Genomic DNA, 16,575 nt, shown 5'->3' with positions numbered 1-16,575 from the left:
TTTGAAGTGAACCTAAGTACGAGAAAGTAGTATCTCATAGCTACCGGCAATTCATCTTCATCATCTATCGTCTCCCAAATTTCTTTTAAGGCTGCAATCACGATAGGATAATCTCTAAAAAGTCTAATTACTAAAACGTATTGCTCCGTTGATCTCATCATGACTTGCTTAGATTCTTGGAGGTGACCTATCTCCCTGTGGAACAAAAGTAGTCTTCGAGTAATTCTTTCTAGCACTCCTACGGTGTTTCGTGGTTCTCTAATCCTTTTTAAGGCCTTAATGGCTCGGATATCCTCATAAGTTAATGCTCTGTTCATTCTTAACTGAAATATAAAGGCTAAAATCGTTAGCTATACATATAAACATAATAACTATAACTTAAACACTTACTTGGCGGTCATATTCGGAGCTTTGAGTGTGTGTATCGAGGAGAACTTCATGCGAATGAACCGTTGCTCTGATACCAACTGAAATGACCCAACTAATTCTAGACCTTGGACCATTAAAACAACTTATACATAGACACTATTCTTAAGAAAACAAACATATGAAACATTCACAACTTTATTAAAAACTATAAAGTAAAAGTTGAAATACATAAAATTCAGAGTATGATATGGGATCCAATTGTTTGAAAATAAAGCATAACTTAAATCTTAAATAAATTCGTTACAAAATCAGGAGCGGAAAATACATAGAAAACATAATTGAGATGACCAAAAACAACTTCGTCCTCGAATCGTTCACGCAGTCCACCGAATCCATTCTTCCTCAATACACAATCCCAAGCCGCCAAGAATCTTCCCGCCGCCATAACTATTTTCCTGCACATATAAAATAAAGGAATGAGCCTAATACCCAGCAAGGAAAATCTACTAAAAGCATGAAACATAAACATATAACATAATTTTAACCCATGTACATGGTAATCATTTGGGTTTGCTAACTAAGCTACTATAAGCCTCAAAATACAATGAGGTTTGCTAGCTAAGCAACTATAAGCCCCAAGAACATAAAAGTGTTGGGTTTTGCTATTTAAGCATCTATAAGCCCCAAAACATATATATCTATCATAACATATAAAACATATTATAGCATAATCATATAAGCATATAATAACTATCATATTTTCCTTACCAATACCGGGATGTGAGAACAAGGTCGAGATTTTGGAACACTCCTAAAACCAATAATAGAAACGTGAGTACTTCTAAAAGAAAAGAGATGAAAAGGAATGAACTAAATCACTGAGAAGATACTTACTGACAAGAAACCTCAAGTTCAAAGAACTTAGATGCCTAACAAAGAATGGAAAACAACGAGTTAGGATTTGAGTAGAGAAAAACTATAAAAACATACAGAAATGAACTAGGAATATGAATACCTTTAAATGCACTATAACCGAACTACACCTCGATATCGAAAAACACACTATTAACCTTACTTCCCAACTGTTTAATAAGCTTAAGACGATAAAGCTTATAACCCCAACCCAAGTGTTTAACACTCTAAAGTAAACCTAGCTGCTTGAAGGCTCTGAACTCAGCTTGAAGAATGAAAGAAAAGGCTGGGTACTAGGTCCTATTTATAGAGTTCAAGAATGAAAAGATCTTTCTTTTAGCTTGAATAAAATAATGACTATTTAATTGAAAAACATTTGAATAATTGTTCAGTAGAGGCTTAAGACTCGGTCAAAAAGATTCTGAAGCTTGCTAAGAGGTTATGGGTTGAATTGAGCTCGATTTCAAAATTATTCAAAAACCTTTCCCTAGAGCCGATATATCACCCATGGTAGGCGATATATCGTCTAGGCTTATATTCTTGAGGCTAATCGAAGTGTTCATGCGAAGTTACGTATTTTTCGTATTCCCCGAGGGGCGATATATCGCCCCCTAGAGCTGCGATATATCGACATATGCTTAAATATTATACACATAATTGTACTTTTTCAGCCTAATTTGAATTGAGTAAACAGCTTTGACTGAGTCCTGTAACGATTTCAAAGCTGCTGGCAGACTCAGGGGTTTTCAAAAATTTCTCTTATAAAACTATTCCTCAAAAATACTTAATTTCTTAATAAACATGCACACGACATGTGTCATGATCTTATTGGTTCTATCTAAACCTTATAGTATAATAAATATCATCTTCATATTCAACTATATTAATCAAACCTTATGTTATAATTAATATTCTTAAACTATAGGTTAAACTTATAAAATCTATAAGTGTTGCTACAAGTGTTCAACTAAGTCCCGGCTTGAACCAAAATCCATAGTAATAAACATACTACAACTATTACTAGCTATTACTACTACTACTACTACTACTATCTAACTAGCTAAGTAAAGTTCTTGGACTCTACAATAATCTGTGTAGTTTAGGGAGTACGCGTTTAATGCCTGCAATATGTTGATTTACCACAGAGATGTAGGAAATAATATGTTGTAGAGAATTATAGATCCTAGCAAGACTATAATATATCCTTATAATCTGCTTTCACAATAGAATTAAGAAATATTGAAAACTGGTTAGGAATCATAAGTTGATGGTTGATGAAACTAAAACCCTAGCTTTTACATCCATTGAATTAATCATATTTTTATCTCTGAATTGCTCTAGTGATTAATTACTTTCTTTAATTTTAGCAGTAATTATTTAATTCATAATTATGAAATTATCATTTAAATCAATTAGAGTCAAGAGTTAAATATTGGTAATTAATATCAATCCTTGTGGGAACGATACTTACTTATTATTATATTACTTGTTAGCGATACGTACACTTGCGCAAATATATTTCCACGACAAGTTTTTGGCGCCGTTGCTGGGGACTAAATTTCCAATATCAAATTTTTTTTTTCTAATTTGGTTTTTATATTTTATATTATTAATATCAACATAATTGATTTTTATTATATTTTTTTATATTATTATTATTTAATTTTTGTTTCATATCTGTGTTTGACTTGAGAAGTAAATATCAAAATGCTCCATCAAGATAACATCGTGGGTTTTTCCCAACAACACAATGAGCCATTTTACTCCGCTTGGGGGAGATTTAATGAATTGGTGGTGAGATGTTATCATAATTTCTCAAGGGGGTGTCTTACACTTTTTTTTTTACAATGGATTAGATGATGCAACAAGATGTTGGGTAAACTATGGAGCCGAGGTAACTAGTGAACCCTTATTAAGAAGGTGTCATGATGATATAATGGAGTTGTTGAATGATATGGCATATTTTGATTACCATTGGCATTGGGATCCTTCACTGCAACGTTGGAGTCACCAATATCCTCCATTATTCCATGTTCCTAATATTATACCTCAACCATTAGAGCATGAAGAGCATAAAATAGAAATTGAAGAAGTATTGACTTAATTGAAAAACACTTTAAATTTAATGGTGCAAAATATGGACCGGTTTAAGGACAATTACTCAAACAATCAAGGTTGTGAGAGTTATTTGAATACTATAGAAGTACGAATGGTTGAGCCATTAGAAGAGAATCAGTGTAAAGTTGATGAACAAGAGACCTTCGAAGTTATATTCACTCAAACTTTTGCTAAGTTGGATACTTGCTTGGTAAATAATCATTATGGTGTGGTGAATGAAGTAAATTTCATCCATGATCATGAAGTTGTTGAAGATCAAATCACAAGCATGTTTATGGATAGTCGTGTGGAGAGTGAAAAACAATCAGAAGGGTTATATGAGGAATTCACAAATGAAGATGAGAAAAATATGACTATGGAGGATGAAGAAGCACCTGCAATCATTGATTTGAGTTCATCAATGCATCAATCATATACACCGCCAGTGGGTCCATATTTTAAATTGATGACTCCTTCATTATTCTACATCCTTTATGAGCTACCAAAGTTTTCTCCCCAAGCTCATCACTCAAGGTCTTGTATTGTTGGTCTGACGTGTCAAACATATTCATATCTAGCCAAGCTTGAGGGCATTCAAAATGACAACCTTCAAGTTATCTTGTATGAGACTTATTATGGGAGACAACCACTCATTGATGTGTTTTGAAATATAAAACACTGAGGAGGATATAAATGAGAGTCACTACAATGGAGAAATGCATTGGATTACAGGGAAGTTTTCTTTTCCTTTTCTTTTATTTATACATTGAGGACAATGTTTAGATTATGTTTTGGGGAAGGGGTTTGATTTTTATTACTTTGCTCATTGTAGATATCTTAGTTGGTTTAAGTTTTGTTAGGTTTATATTTATTTTTATGTTTTGTTTAGAGTGTTCTTTGAATCAAGTTGACAATGATTAGCCAATGATAATATGATTGTATGATGTGTTGTATAAATTGAATGTGAATAAAGCTATAAAAATCTGTGTGCTTGGTTGAATAGTTGTTTCAATTTTTACTTTGTCCACTTAAATAATTGAGAGCTTAATCATGATTTTTGATAAATTTTGTGTGATTGAATTTTATTTATGCTTGCTGTATTTTTAAAATAAAAATAAGATTGAAATGTTGTTATTCTAGAACTTGTTTGCTTGCTTTTTGAGGCGAAATCCTAGATGATGCATGTTTAGGAAGATGATTTAGGCAATTCTTTGGAACGTTTGAGCCTTTCAAGCCAACATTGCTTTATTAAATCACTAGTTACCCCATTTTGAGCCTAATTTGATTCTTTTTGTTTGACACTTATTTCGAGCCTATTTGAAACTTTTTATTAGTTTTTATTTCTTCCCTTTGATTTATACCATGAGCATATGAAAAGTGATTGGGGGATGGTTTGTAATGGGGTTTATAATTGGAAATTTGTGTCCATAGAAGAAGAAATATTGAGAGAGAAAGAAAAAAAATATTGTAAATAAACTAAACTCCAATTGAAAATATAAAGAAATAAGTTTGGGGAGTGTAGTATCATTAGAAAAAAAAAAGAAATGAAAAAAAGGAAAAAAAAGAAAAAAAACATGTGTATGAGTTCTCTCAAAGCAAGAAAGATTGAGAAATTTGGGATTGTTTTGGGTTCGTGAGTTTGTAATAAGATTGGTTTGTATGCTTATGGTATATTTAGCCTAAATGACTTTTTCATCTACCTTTCCTAAGTCGTTCAATTATAAGTCATGAAAGTTCTATTGATTTTTGAGCATATGTTTTCTACATTAGTGGAGATTAGTAAGTATAGCAAGCTTATGGGATAATGAAATTAATTGATTGTAATGAAAAAAAATTGGTGAGCAGGAAATGATTCGAATACATTTTATTTATTAATCATGATTTTGAGAGTTTTTATTTTTGTTTAGACTTAAGTGAATTGGAAGAATGTTTTAACTGAAATTCTGGATTATAAGTTGATTTTCCAGAAGATTATATAAGCATGTTATTAAGAATATTTTGAGCCTTAAATTGTTGTTGTTGACTTGATTCATTTGTGTTGGTTGTTTTAGGTTTTTAGTTTGGTTTTTGTTTGTCTTTTGTGTTCTTTACTCGAGGGCGAGTAAATGTTTAGTTTGTGGGAATTTGATAGGATAGATTTTTAATACTTTTTAGTCTTAGTTTTACTTAGTTTTATTATTATTATTTTATATTTTTAGTTCTTTTCATGTGTGGTTGTTGTATTTTTCAGGTTGTCATTTGTTAAATGGATATTTGAGAAATATTTCAAAATTTATTTGAAATATTATCTTCAATCAAGAGAAAAACAATAAAAAGATATTTATTTGAATTGATTGGAGAAGTAAAGGATAATTCAAACTTAAATTGTTGGAAAAATCTAAGATAGTTTGAATATGAGACAGTTTTGATAATTTGACCATATCTCCCGACTCACTAATCTGATTTACATATTCTTTGTGGCGTTAGAAAGCTTATTCAAAGACCTACAAAAACTTGTTTCGCAAGAAAAGTCAAATTCGGACGTTTATGTGGTAATCTTTGACCTACATGATTACGCGAGCTAGAGTTATGGGATTTGAAATTCAAATAAAGATATTTTGGAGCATTATCAATTAGCAAATGGAAACATCTAGAAAAATCTTTTCACAACCTTATCACTATAAAAAGAATGTTTTAGACTATTTTAGATATCTATATCTTTCTTCTTGATCTCTCTCTTTCTTCTTGATTTATCTCTCTTTTTTTTTCTCTTACTTCTTTTTCTATTCTTTTCCATGAACTAATTTTTTTATCTAGGGTTTAATGTAGTCACTTGGATTTCTATCTAATTTAATTATGATATTCTTTTGATTTTTATTCTCTATTCTAATCTATATAATGTGTGTTTAATGCTAGTAAATACTTGATCAATATTTGCTTGATTTATGATTTTGATTCAAAATTCGAAATATGAGAATTGAATATGCTATCATTATATACACATAGGTTGCATATTGGACGAAATTACCTGTATGACTTGTGTAGTAATTAGGTTTCCATGCTTAATACCTTCTATATGTTTAAGTTTATAACAGAGATTTAGAAAATCTGCATATAGGCTGAGATCTTAAATCTTGAAAAAGAATAGGAATCGATTTATGTTAACCTGCAATTAGAATAAGAAGAAATAAATCTAGAAGTTATTAATAAAATTAGTAGAATGAAAAGTTGATGAAATTAACACCCTAGGTCTTTTTAATATTGATTTCCATCTTTAGTTAATTTTTTCATAATTATTTATAATTTTAAAATTAAAATTCATTCATATAAACTTTGTTTGCCAAATAGAAACTAAAAGAACAATTGTTGGTAATTGGAAATTAGTCTTCGTGGGAATGATACTCTATTTATCATCTATATTACTTGAATCGATTGTGTGCACTTGCGTATCATATTTTCACGATCAGTCATATTAACTTAGATAGGATTCAAATACTAGTTAAGGACGGGCCTCTAAGAGTTAAAGGTCAGAACTCTACCGATATGTGAATCTTGTATAGAAGGAAAAATGACCAAAAGACCTTTCTCCTCTAAAGGTGTTAGAGCCAATGAACCTCTCGAGTTAATACTCACAGATGTTCGCGGTCCAATGAATGTACAAGCTCGAGGTGGTTATGAGTATTATGTCACCTTCATTGATGACTACTCAAGATATTGTTACGTATACTTGATGCAAAAGAAATTAGAAACTTTTGAAAAGTTCAAAGAGTTCCGAGCCGAAGCTGAAAATCAGTTAGGAAAAACCCTTAAAATGCTCGATCAGATTGAGGCGGGGAATACCTTGACAAGGAATTCAAAGATTTCTTGATAGAGCATGAAATTGTTTCACAGCTCACTGCACCAGGTACTCCACAACAAAATGGTGTTGTAGAAAGGAGGAATAGGACATTACTTGACATGATGAGATCAATGTTCAGGTACTCATCGTTACCCTTATCATTTTGGGGATATACTTTACAAACAGCTGCATACATCTGAAACCTAGTTCCATCTAAGTCTGTAGCTAAGACACCCTCAAAATTGTGGACAGGTCGCAAACCTAGTATGGGGCATGTGTGTATATGAGGATGTATAACACATGTTCTAAAAGGTAAGACCGGGAAGTTGGAACCTAGGTTTGAAGTATGTTTATTTGTTGGATACCCAAAAGGCACTAGAGGAGGTTACTTCTATAGTCCGATAGAAAAGAAAATATTTGTATCGACAAATGTTAATTTTCTAGAAGAAGACTATATGAGGGACTTCAAACCTCGAAGTAAGGTTGTACTCAAGGAGTTACTTGGTGATGAAATCATACCACAACCAACTTTAGAAGTTGGAACAGAACATACCACAATACCAAACCAGGATGCTACAGTAGTCCGTCATAGTGGGAGAGTTGTTAGATAACTTGTTCGTTATACAAAATTTAGAGAAGCACAAGTTGCAATATTTGATGACAATGTTGACGACCCATTGACTTTCCGTCAAGAGATGAATGATCCTGATAAGGAATAATGATTTGAAGCTATGAAGCTCGAGATGGATTCGATGTACTCCAACTCAGTTTGGGAACTTGTAGATCCACCTCAAGATATAAAACCCATTGGGTGCAAGTGGATATACAAGAGAAAGAAAGGAGTTGATGGTAAAGTAGAGACTGTCAAAGAGAGGTTAGTAGCTAAAGGGTACATATAGAAAGAAGGTGTGGATTATGATGAAACATTTTCTCGTGTGGCCTTGGTAAAATCAATCTGTATCCTCTTATCCATTGCCAATCATTTTGCTTATGAGATTTGGCAAATAGATGTCAAAACGACTTTTCTGAATGGTGACCTCGATGAAAGTATCTTTATGGTACAACCAGAGGGTTTCATAGAACAAAGAAAAGAGCAAAAGGTTTGCAAATTGCAAAGGTCCATTTATGGACTTAAGCAAGCGTCCAGACCATTGAATATAAGATTTGACCAAGCTGTTAAATCTTATAGTTTTGATCAAAATGTCGATGAGCCTTGTGTATACAAGCAAATTGATAAGGATAAAGTGGTCTTTCTAGTTTTATACGTAGATGATACATTACTCATTGGGAATGATGTGAATAAATTATTAGACATAAAAGTCTGGCTAGCCAACCAATTCAAAATGAAAGATTTGGGAGAGGCAAGCTACGTTCTTGGGATATGATTAATTCGTGATCGCTAGAAGAAGTTGTTGGCACTGTCTTAAGCATCTTATATAGAAAAATATTTGCGAAGTATGCGATGCAGAACTCCAAGAAGGGAAACCTCCCATCTCGTCATGGTGTTCACCTCTCCAAGAACCAATGTCCTAAGGCACCCCAAGAGGAAGAGGAAATGAGACGGATACCCTATGCCTCCGCATTAGGAAGCTTAATGTATGAAATGTTATGTACCAGACTTGACATTTGCTATGTTGTGGGTATAGTTTCGATCACTGGAAAGCAGTCAAACACATTCTCAAGTATCTTAAGAGAATAAGAGACTATATGCTAGTATATTCCAGAGAGAATTTGATTCCAATCGGATATACAGATTCTGACTTCCAATCCGAAAAAGATTCTAGGACATCTACGTCTGGATATATTTTCACACTTGGGGGTGGTGCAATTATATGGAGGAGTATAAAGCAAGCTTGCATTGATGACTCCACCATGGAAGCAGAATACGTTGCTGCAAGCGAAGAAGCTAAGGAGGCTGTATGGCTTAGGAAGTTTTTGGGTGATCTGGAAATTGTTCCAAATATGGATAAACCAATCATACTCTATTGTGACAACAACGAAGCGGTGACAACTCAAAAGAACAAAGAATCCATAAGAGAGCCAAGCATATAAAGCATAAGTACCACCTCATAAGAGAGATAGTACACATAGGGGATGTAATCGTTCAGAAGATTGAATCAGCAAACAACCATGCTGATCCATTTACGAAGACATTCCCTGCTACGAGTTTTGATAGTCATTTCTTAGATTTAGGATTTTGCGACATGTCTAATCTACTTTAGGGTAAGTGAGAGATTGTTGGGATTTGTGCCCTCAAAGCGTATTTTTGTATGAACGATTACTGTTAATTAAATCAAGTTAATATTTTGCACTCATATTTGTATTTAATTATACATGCCATTTATCATGAAGGTCCAATATTATTGATGTAATCTTGAATTAGGTGTATGTATAATGATATATATACAAGAGGATATAATTCAAGATAATAATATAAAATTTTTCTGTAATCGCTAAATAAAGTGGGAGCTTTATTTAATAAAGATTATGAGTACGGTCTATCTTTTGTTTAAGATAGAACAATTTATCCAGACTGTTAAGTGTAGCGACACAAAGAGATAGAGGTATCGTATATAATATAGATTGTACTAGACTGGGACACGATGAAAGAAAGAACTTCTGATAATCTTCATTAAAATATAGAAGTTCAACATTCATCAATCGATGGTTGTTTGGGACTTGACCTCAATCCTAAAGTGAGTAATGAAATCCTATTTGTGCTTTTATGACTTTTGGTTTATCGGGTAAGGTTCAATATTCTTAAGACCAAATTCCTGATATCTTGGAGTCATAGAACTACAAGTGGCTGGGAACATACTTCACAGATATGAAATCCACTCATTACTTAAATGAAAGCAGATTAGTTGTTCCTTTTGGTGTTGATTTGGGGCTTGAACATAGAGCGCTCAATTTTAGTTAGAGAACATAAATTTCATTCTATAATTAAATTTATAGAATAATGTTCATTAGAGGATCAATGGAACTAATTGATAAAGACATAATTAGAGAGGTTAATGGACATTAAGACCTAGCCTTAATTATGATCAACTAGCAGAGGGTCATAACTCATGCAATGGCTAAATCAATGGACGACTTTATAGTTATAGCTTCTAATAATATCAGATTGTAGTTTTGAGAGTTCAACTATGAATTTCTAGTAGAACAATTCATAGTTAATATATTAATTAATGAAATTAAGAGTTAGTGAAATTAATTAAAGTATTGGAGCTTAGAACTACGGGTCCATATTGTCCCCGTACTAGTTCGATAACACAGAGGTAGGATTTCGGTATTAAAAGGAAATAATTAAAAATAATAAAGTATTATTTTTAATCTCACAAATTAATATTATTTGTGAAATAATATTTAAAATATTATTTATATAATAAAATTTAATAGGAAATAAAATTATATCAATAATTTTGTGAAATTATTTTTTATTAAAAATTTATTTAATCATATATAATTTTGTGGTATAATTGTATACTACATAATATAATATGATAAAGGCCCAACAAATAACATCTTATAGAGATAAAATACCACAGGGCCTAAAGCCCTGTAGTTGGCATCATTCCACAATCCAAATGGAATGTGGCACACGCAGAGGCCCAATGTGATTATGGATAGGTCTTCTTTTTATTATTATATTAATATAACATAACATCGTGAGAAAGTGACATGAGATTAATTTCACGTTATTTTTCCAAGAGAGAAAAATAGAGAACTTTGTTCTCTCTGTATTGTTAGTAGAACACTCTCTCATGTGTTGAGATTCAAAAGTGTGTTCTCATGTATCATACCAAATAGCATAGGCATCCACCTGTCTCCTTCTCTTTGTGCGAGCCATAGTATGGAAGATGGTGGGTTAGGAGGCTAAGATGCTATTTGATCTACACGTGTTCTACATCTAGAAAAGGTATTTGTAAGTTTCTATTTTTTTTTCAGATTCATGCGCATGAGAAAGATCCCATTCTAGTTATGGTTCATAGAGTGATTCGTTATTATGATTTAATAATTGTTATTATTGCATTGAAATATTATCCCATGCTTTTGCTGCATTGTCAATCACATGATCAAAAACCAACATATGTGTCTTCTGCAAGCATAGAATGTCTCCTTTCATTCAAGAGCCTTGAAGCATTCCTCTGTGGGTGTGGTGGTGTTGGATGAAAAATAGGTTAGGGAGGAAGCCTTATTGGAGAAGCAATCTGTGTCCCATTTTGGCGGACCAGATTGACTTTCCCATTGTCTACTCCAATTTCCAAAGATTTTGGCAACACAGAGTTATTACGTGGTACATGAGTGCTTGCTAAAGTGCTAGTGGATTTACGTGGATCTGTGCCCTTCTCGATGTGATCTCAGCTCACCATGTCTTGCCAAGCTGATTTTTGTGAATGTGAGCCGCTTGTCCATTCTTGCGGTTATTAGCATGAGGGTTGTTCCTAGGATTCCGTTCAGAGGGCACAGAGCTTGGTGTTGCTGTTCTGATGAAACAAATTACATTAGTTCGTTTATTTCGGTGGGACTGAGATCTGTGGGACCCACTTTTCCTCCTTTCAAAATTCTTGTTGGTTGTAGGACGAGATAGTCGAGCCATGATCTCGTCTATTCACCTGTTATCCTGGGCAATGTGGCTCCTTAGCTTAGCATTCTCCATTTCAATGGTTGTCAGGTACCCAGGATTAGGGTTTGGTGGGCGTGAGGCTGAACTTTCAGTATTGTCCTAGTCCACGTGTTCTTTTCCAGGACAGTGGTGCGAACGTACCTTACCCAGTGGGAATGGCTGTACGGTGACCTCCATGATCATCAGGCTGCTCCATTTCATTGTCGTGAATGGAACGAGTAACCACCATGATGATTGTTGGGTTGAATATCGTGCAAGATTTCAAGCTTATTCTGCTCTCAATGAAAGCACCAATCTATTGACACAGCTTTTCATCAACAGGGGATTTACAAATTTGAAATAGAAGGATTAAGCTTACTGTAAATTGAATGTAAAGAAATATAAAAACACCCACAATTTATGTGGTCTAGTGGTTAAAATCCACCTAGTCCATGAGTCACTAATATTGATCTGTTTAGGAACTGTAGACGAAATTGTTTATGTCAATTGATAACTCTATATTTTAGAATTATTAATTGAGCTTTTGAACTTAAAAATCTAAGTGAAATAGAGTGTTTATGTTCTTATTGTGTGGTTTTAGTCATTCCGTCTTTTAATTTTGTTTGTGTATTTTGTTTTGATTAATGATAAATCTTGTGGGAAAATAGTGGAATTATGATCTAAAAATGTGATATCTATTTTTTGAAGGAAAAAAAAAAGGATGCTTGGAAAGCTTGGTGAAAAATGTGCAAAGAAAGCATCTTGGAACTGAAATCCTTGTACTTTGCTATAGCATCATCTCAACTTTGTTGTAGAAAAGTGTGCACAGTCAGCTACATAAATTATGCTTACTTGGCAAGTCATTAAATGAGGCAAAGTGGCATGAAGAGTTGGATGATGAGGTGGAAAAGAGCTGATATTTTAAGGAAAAATGTGTGGTCCCCACGTGTGTAGAGAAAGGAAAGGTTTTATACCCATTTTTGGAGCCCTAGAGAGAGAAGGATCATCTTCAAAAAAAGAAACCAGCCACCCAAAACCATTGAAGACCATATTTTCTGCATTTTGGAGCTGAAAAACACCAAGAAAAGAAGAGAAAAAACGTGTAGAAGAGAAGAGAAACAAGAAAAGAGGATGAGGAGAAGAAACTTCCACCATTGGGGGATAGTACTCTTTCTTTGTTCTATTTTGATTTTGCATTATTTCTCTAAGTTTTGAACTCATAGAACAATGATGGATGTTTATGGTTCTTTGTTGATTTTGAGTATGAACTAACTTTTTAAAGCTAGGATATTGATGAACCCTAATTTGTAGTGAAACCCCAAATTGTTGATTTTAAATATATGCTAAGTTGCTCTTGTTCAATTAAGCTATATTTATTGTTAATTCTTGCTTGAGATTGATCAACTTGAGTGGGTTACATGCTAATTTGAATTCTGGAAGCGTTAAATTAGTGGATAGGCTTAGTTGATGCATGTTGACAACTATATTATTGATTAGTGGATAATTTAGGGATATTTTATTCACCATGCAAACTCGAAGGATTGATACTTGAAATTATGTTCTTGAAATTGAATTTAGCATAGGAATATGTGAATTTAATTGATAGAACTTTAACATGAGCATTTGGAAAAATGCATGTGCATTGAATTGGAAATCCTAGTTACAAGAGAACTTTGTTGTAGCATTAGGGGTAAAACTACAAATTAGGGGGAATTAATATTCCTAGTTATTTCCATCATTCATTTGACAAAGAATTATTCATTGATTTAGTTTAAATTGCTTCCCTTTATTTTTCTAAAGTAATTTGCAATTTCTTAATTAATCACACCAATTTCAATTGTCTGCAACCCAAATTGTTAGAGTTAATTTTTTTTATAATACTTAGCTTAAAGAAATCCTTGTGGAGACGATATCTGATACTTGCTACTATATTACTTGTTGATAGTGTACACTTGCACTTAGCTTAATTTTATGCAAAAAGTTTTTGGCGATGTCGCCGGGGATTGTTTAAAGTCAATTATTGTGAAATTAATTATCTTGCAATTTGGTTTAATTTTCTTTTGTGCTAACTTGGGTGATTCTCGTGAAAATTTAGGTTCACACAATGTATGAAAGAGAATCAAGACCCTGAACTACTTCCCCTTGATCCAGAAATTGAACGCACATCCAGACGAAGGCGAAAAGTACAAAAAGCCCAAAGGGAAGTAGTAGTGATGGATGCTGAGCAAGGAGCTCAACATGGAGCCGCTCAAAGGGTAGCAAATCGAGCAAGAGCTACTCAAGAAAGAGTAGCTCAAGGGAGAGTAGCTGTTAATAATGGGTAGAACGCTGTTATTGTAGCAGATGATCGAGATCGTGCCATTCGGCAATACACTCTCCCCCTCTTCACGAACTCAATCTAGGCACTATAAAACCAGAATTTCAGGCTTCACAGTTCGAATTGAAGCTAGTTATGTTCCAAATGCTTCAAATTGTGGGCCAGTTCAGTGGAATGCCAACAGAAGATCTTCACCTTCATTTTCACTTGTTCATTTAAGTGAGTGATTCTTTCAAGTTGCCCGGAGTTATAGAGGATTCCCTGAGATTGAAGTTGTTCCCATACTCCTTGAGAGACAGAGCGAGAGCTTGGTTGAACTCTTTGCCTTCTGATTCTGTGACTACTTGGCAAGAGTTGGTTGAGCGGATTTTGATGAAGTATTTTCCTCTCACTAAAAATTCCAAGCTCCACAATGAGATTACTTCATTTCAGCAACTTGATGAAGAATCTTTATATGAGGCATGGGAGCGATTAAAGGACTTGTTGCGCAAATGCCCACACCATGGCATTCCACATTGCATCCAGATGGAGACCTTCTATAACGATCTCAATGCTCATACTAGAATGGTGCTTCAGTAAATGGGGCTCTTCTTGCTAAGTGCTATAATGAGGTATATGAAATTCTTGAGAGGATATCCAACAACAACTATCAGTGGCCCACTTCTAGATCATCTACAGGTAGAAAGGTGGCTGGTATTCATGATGTAAATGCCATCACTTCTTTAGCAGCCCAAGTTTCTTCTATTTCTAATATGCCCAAGACAATAAATATGGGGATGAATCAATCAATGAGGCAGCCTATGGGGACGCAAATGGGGCAAATGGAGAGCATTTCTTGTGTGTGTTGTGGTGGGGGTCATACTTTTGACAACTGTCCTTCCAATTCAGTACCTGTGTGTTACATGGGGAATCAAAATACGAATGGTCCTTATTCTAATTCCTATAACCCATCATGGAGGCAACATCCCAACTTTTCATGGAGTAATCAAGGAGCTGGCCCTAGCAATTCTTCTATGCCACAAAGACCAAATTTCCTACCGGGTTACCCCCCCACAAACACCACAAAAAAGGCCACAACAATAAGCAATGCAATCTAGCTCTCTTGAGAACATATTGAAGGAATATATAGTGAAGAATGAAGTCATGATTCAAAGCCAAGTGACATCATTGAGGAACTTAGAAAACCAAGTTGGGCAACTAGCTAATGAGCATAGAAATAGACCCCATGGTACATTGCCAAGTGATACCGAGAATCCAAGAAATGTTGGCAAGGAACTTTGTAAAGTCGTCACTTTGAGTGTGAAAGAGTTGGAGAAGGACAAGACAAATTCTGGGCATGAGGGTGTGCCCTCTTCAATCCAAATAAATGAGGAAATCCAAAAAGATGCTGAAATTCCTAGTGAACAAAAATCTACCTTTGGCCAGAATGTTGAGGGTATGCCACAACATTGTCACCTAGAAAGTACAATTTCAAAGAAGCCACCTCCATTTCCTCAACATTTTCAGAAGCAAAATTTGGATTCACAATTTAAGAAGTTTCTAGACATGTTGAAGCAACTACATATCAGCATACCTGTAACACCCTAAACTCCAGGGACTGTTATGGTGTGCATTTTAAACAGTGCGAAACCCGCTAACTGAGTCATTTGGCCATAATCGTGTAACTAAGTATGATTAGCGGTTTAGGGTTAAATTTTTTGGTTAAGATACAATGTTTCACTAAAATGTTTACTGTATACATTGGGATCCCAAAAATATAATTTAAATGATAATTACAACCAGTCACCTAAGCGGAAAAATAGGGTTTAACCCTAGTTCCTCTTTCAACCCTCGGTCGTGGCGGTCGAGCAGCCGCATAGGTACACATCATCACCTAAGCTCTCTAACTCCAGGATGATCCAGCTTTCTTTTCCCTTTACCTGCACCACATAGCACCTGTGAGCCGAAGCCCAGCAAGAAAACTCAATGTGCTCATGAACAGTAATAACATGTTACTAAATCATAATAGGCATGCCTGGCAGTAATAACCCTACTCATACATGCAAGCATGTACAAGTAAATGTTTGTGGCGTCCTGCACTCTGAGTGGATGACTAATAAGTCTCTCGCTCTGAGGTAGATGACTAATAAGTCTCTCTCTGAGGTAAACGACTAATAAGTCTCTCTGAATAGTTGACTAATAAGTCACTCTCTAAATAGATGACTAATAAGTCTATCTCTGTATAGATGACTAATAAGTCTAACTCTGTTAGATGACTGATAAGTCTATCTCGGTCAGATGATTGATAAGTCTATCTCGGTCAGATGACTGATAAGTCTATCTCGGAGGTCCCATACCCTCCTAGGCATGTGACGTGTAGGTCACCTTAGCCTTTTGGCTCTGGCTCTAAATAACTAGCCTTTAGACTAGACAAGCAGTTTTAGTTTTCATCGAACTTAAGGTCGGTCAAGAATTTCA

At 34.3% G+C, this 16,575-nt stretch overlaps 1 non-coding gene across 1 annotated transcript; it reads right to left on the bottom strand.

The window, feature by feature from the left end:
* Nucleotides 1-14,520: 14,520 nt before the first annotated feature.
* LOC133780856 (small nucleolar RNA R71) lies at nt 14,521-14,627 on the bottom strand. Its single transcript, XR_009869665.1, has one exon. It is a non-coding gene; the product is annotated as a small nucleolar RNA R71 (small nucleolar RNA).
* Between the last annotated feature and the right edge of the window lie 1,948 nt (nt 14,628-16,575).

Source organism: Humulus lupulus, chromosome 5, assembly GCF_963169125.1.
Source record: "Humulus lupulus chromosome 5, drHumLupu1.1, whole genome shotgun sequence".
Classification (NCBI taxonomy): Eukaryota; Viridiplantae; Streptophyta; class Magnoliopsida; order Rosales; family Cannabaceae; genus Humulus; species Humulus lupulus.
This window is presented reverse-complemented; position numbering and strand designations above follow the sequence as displayed.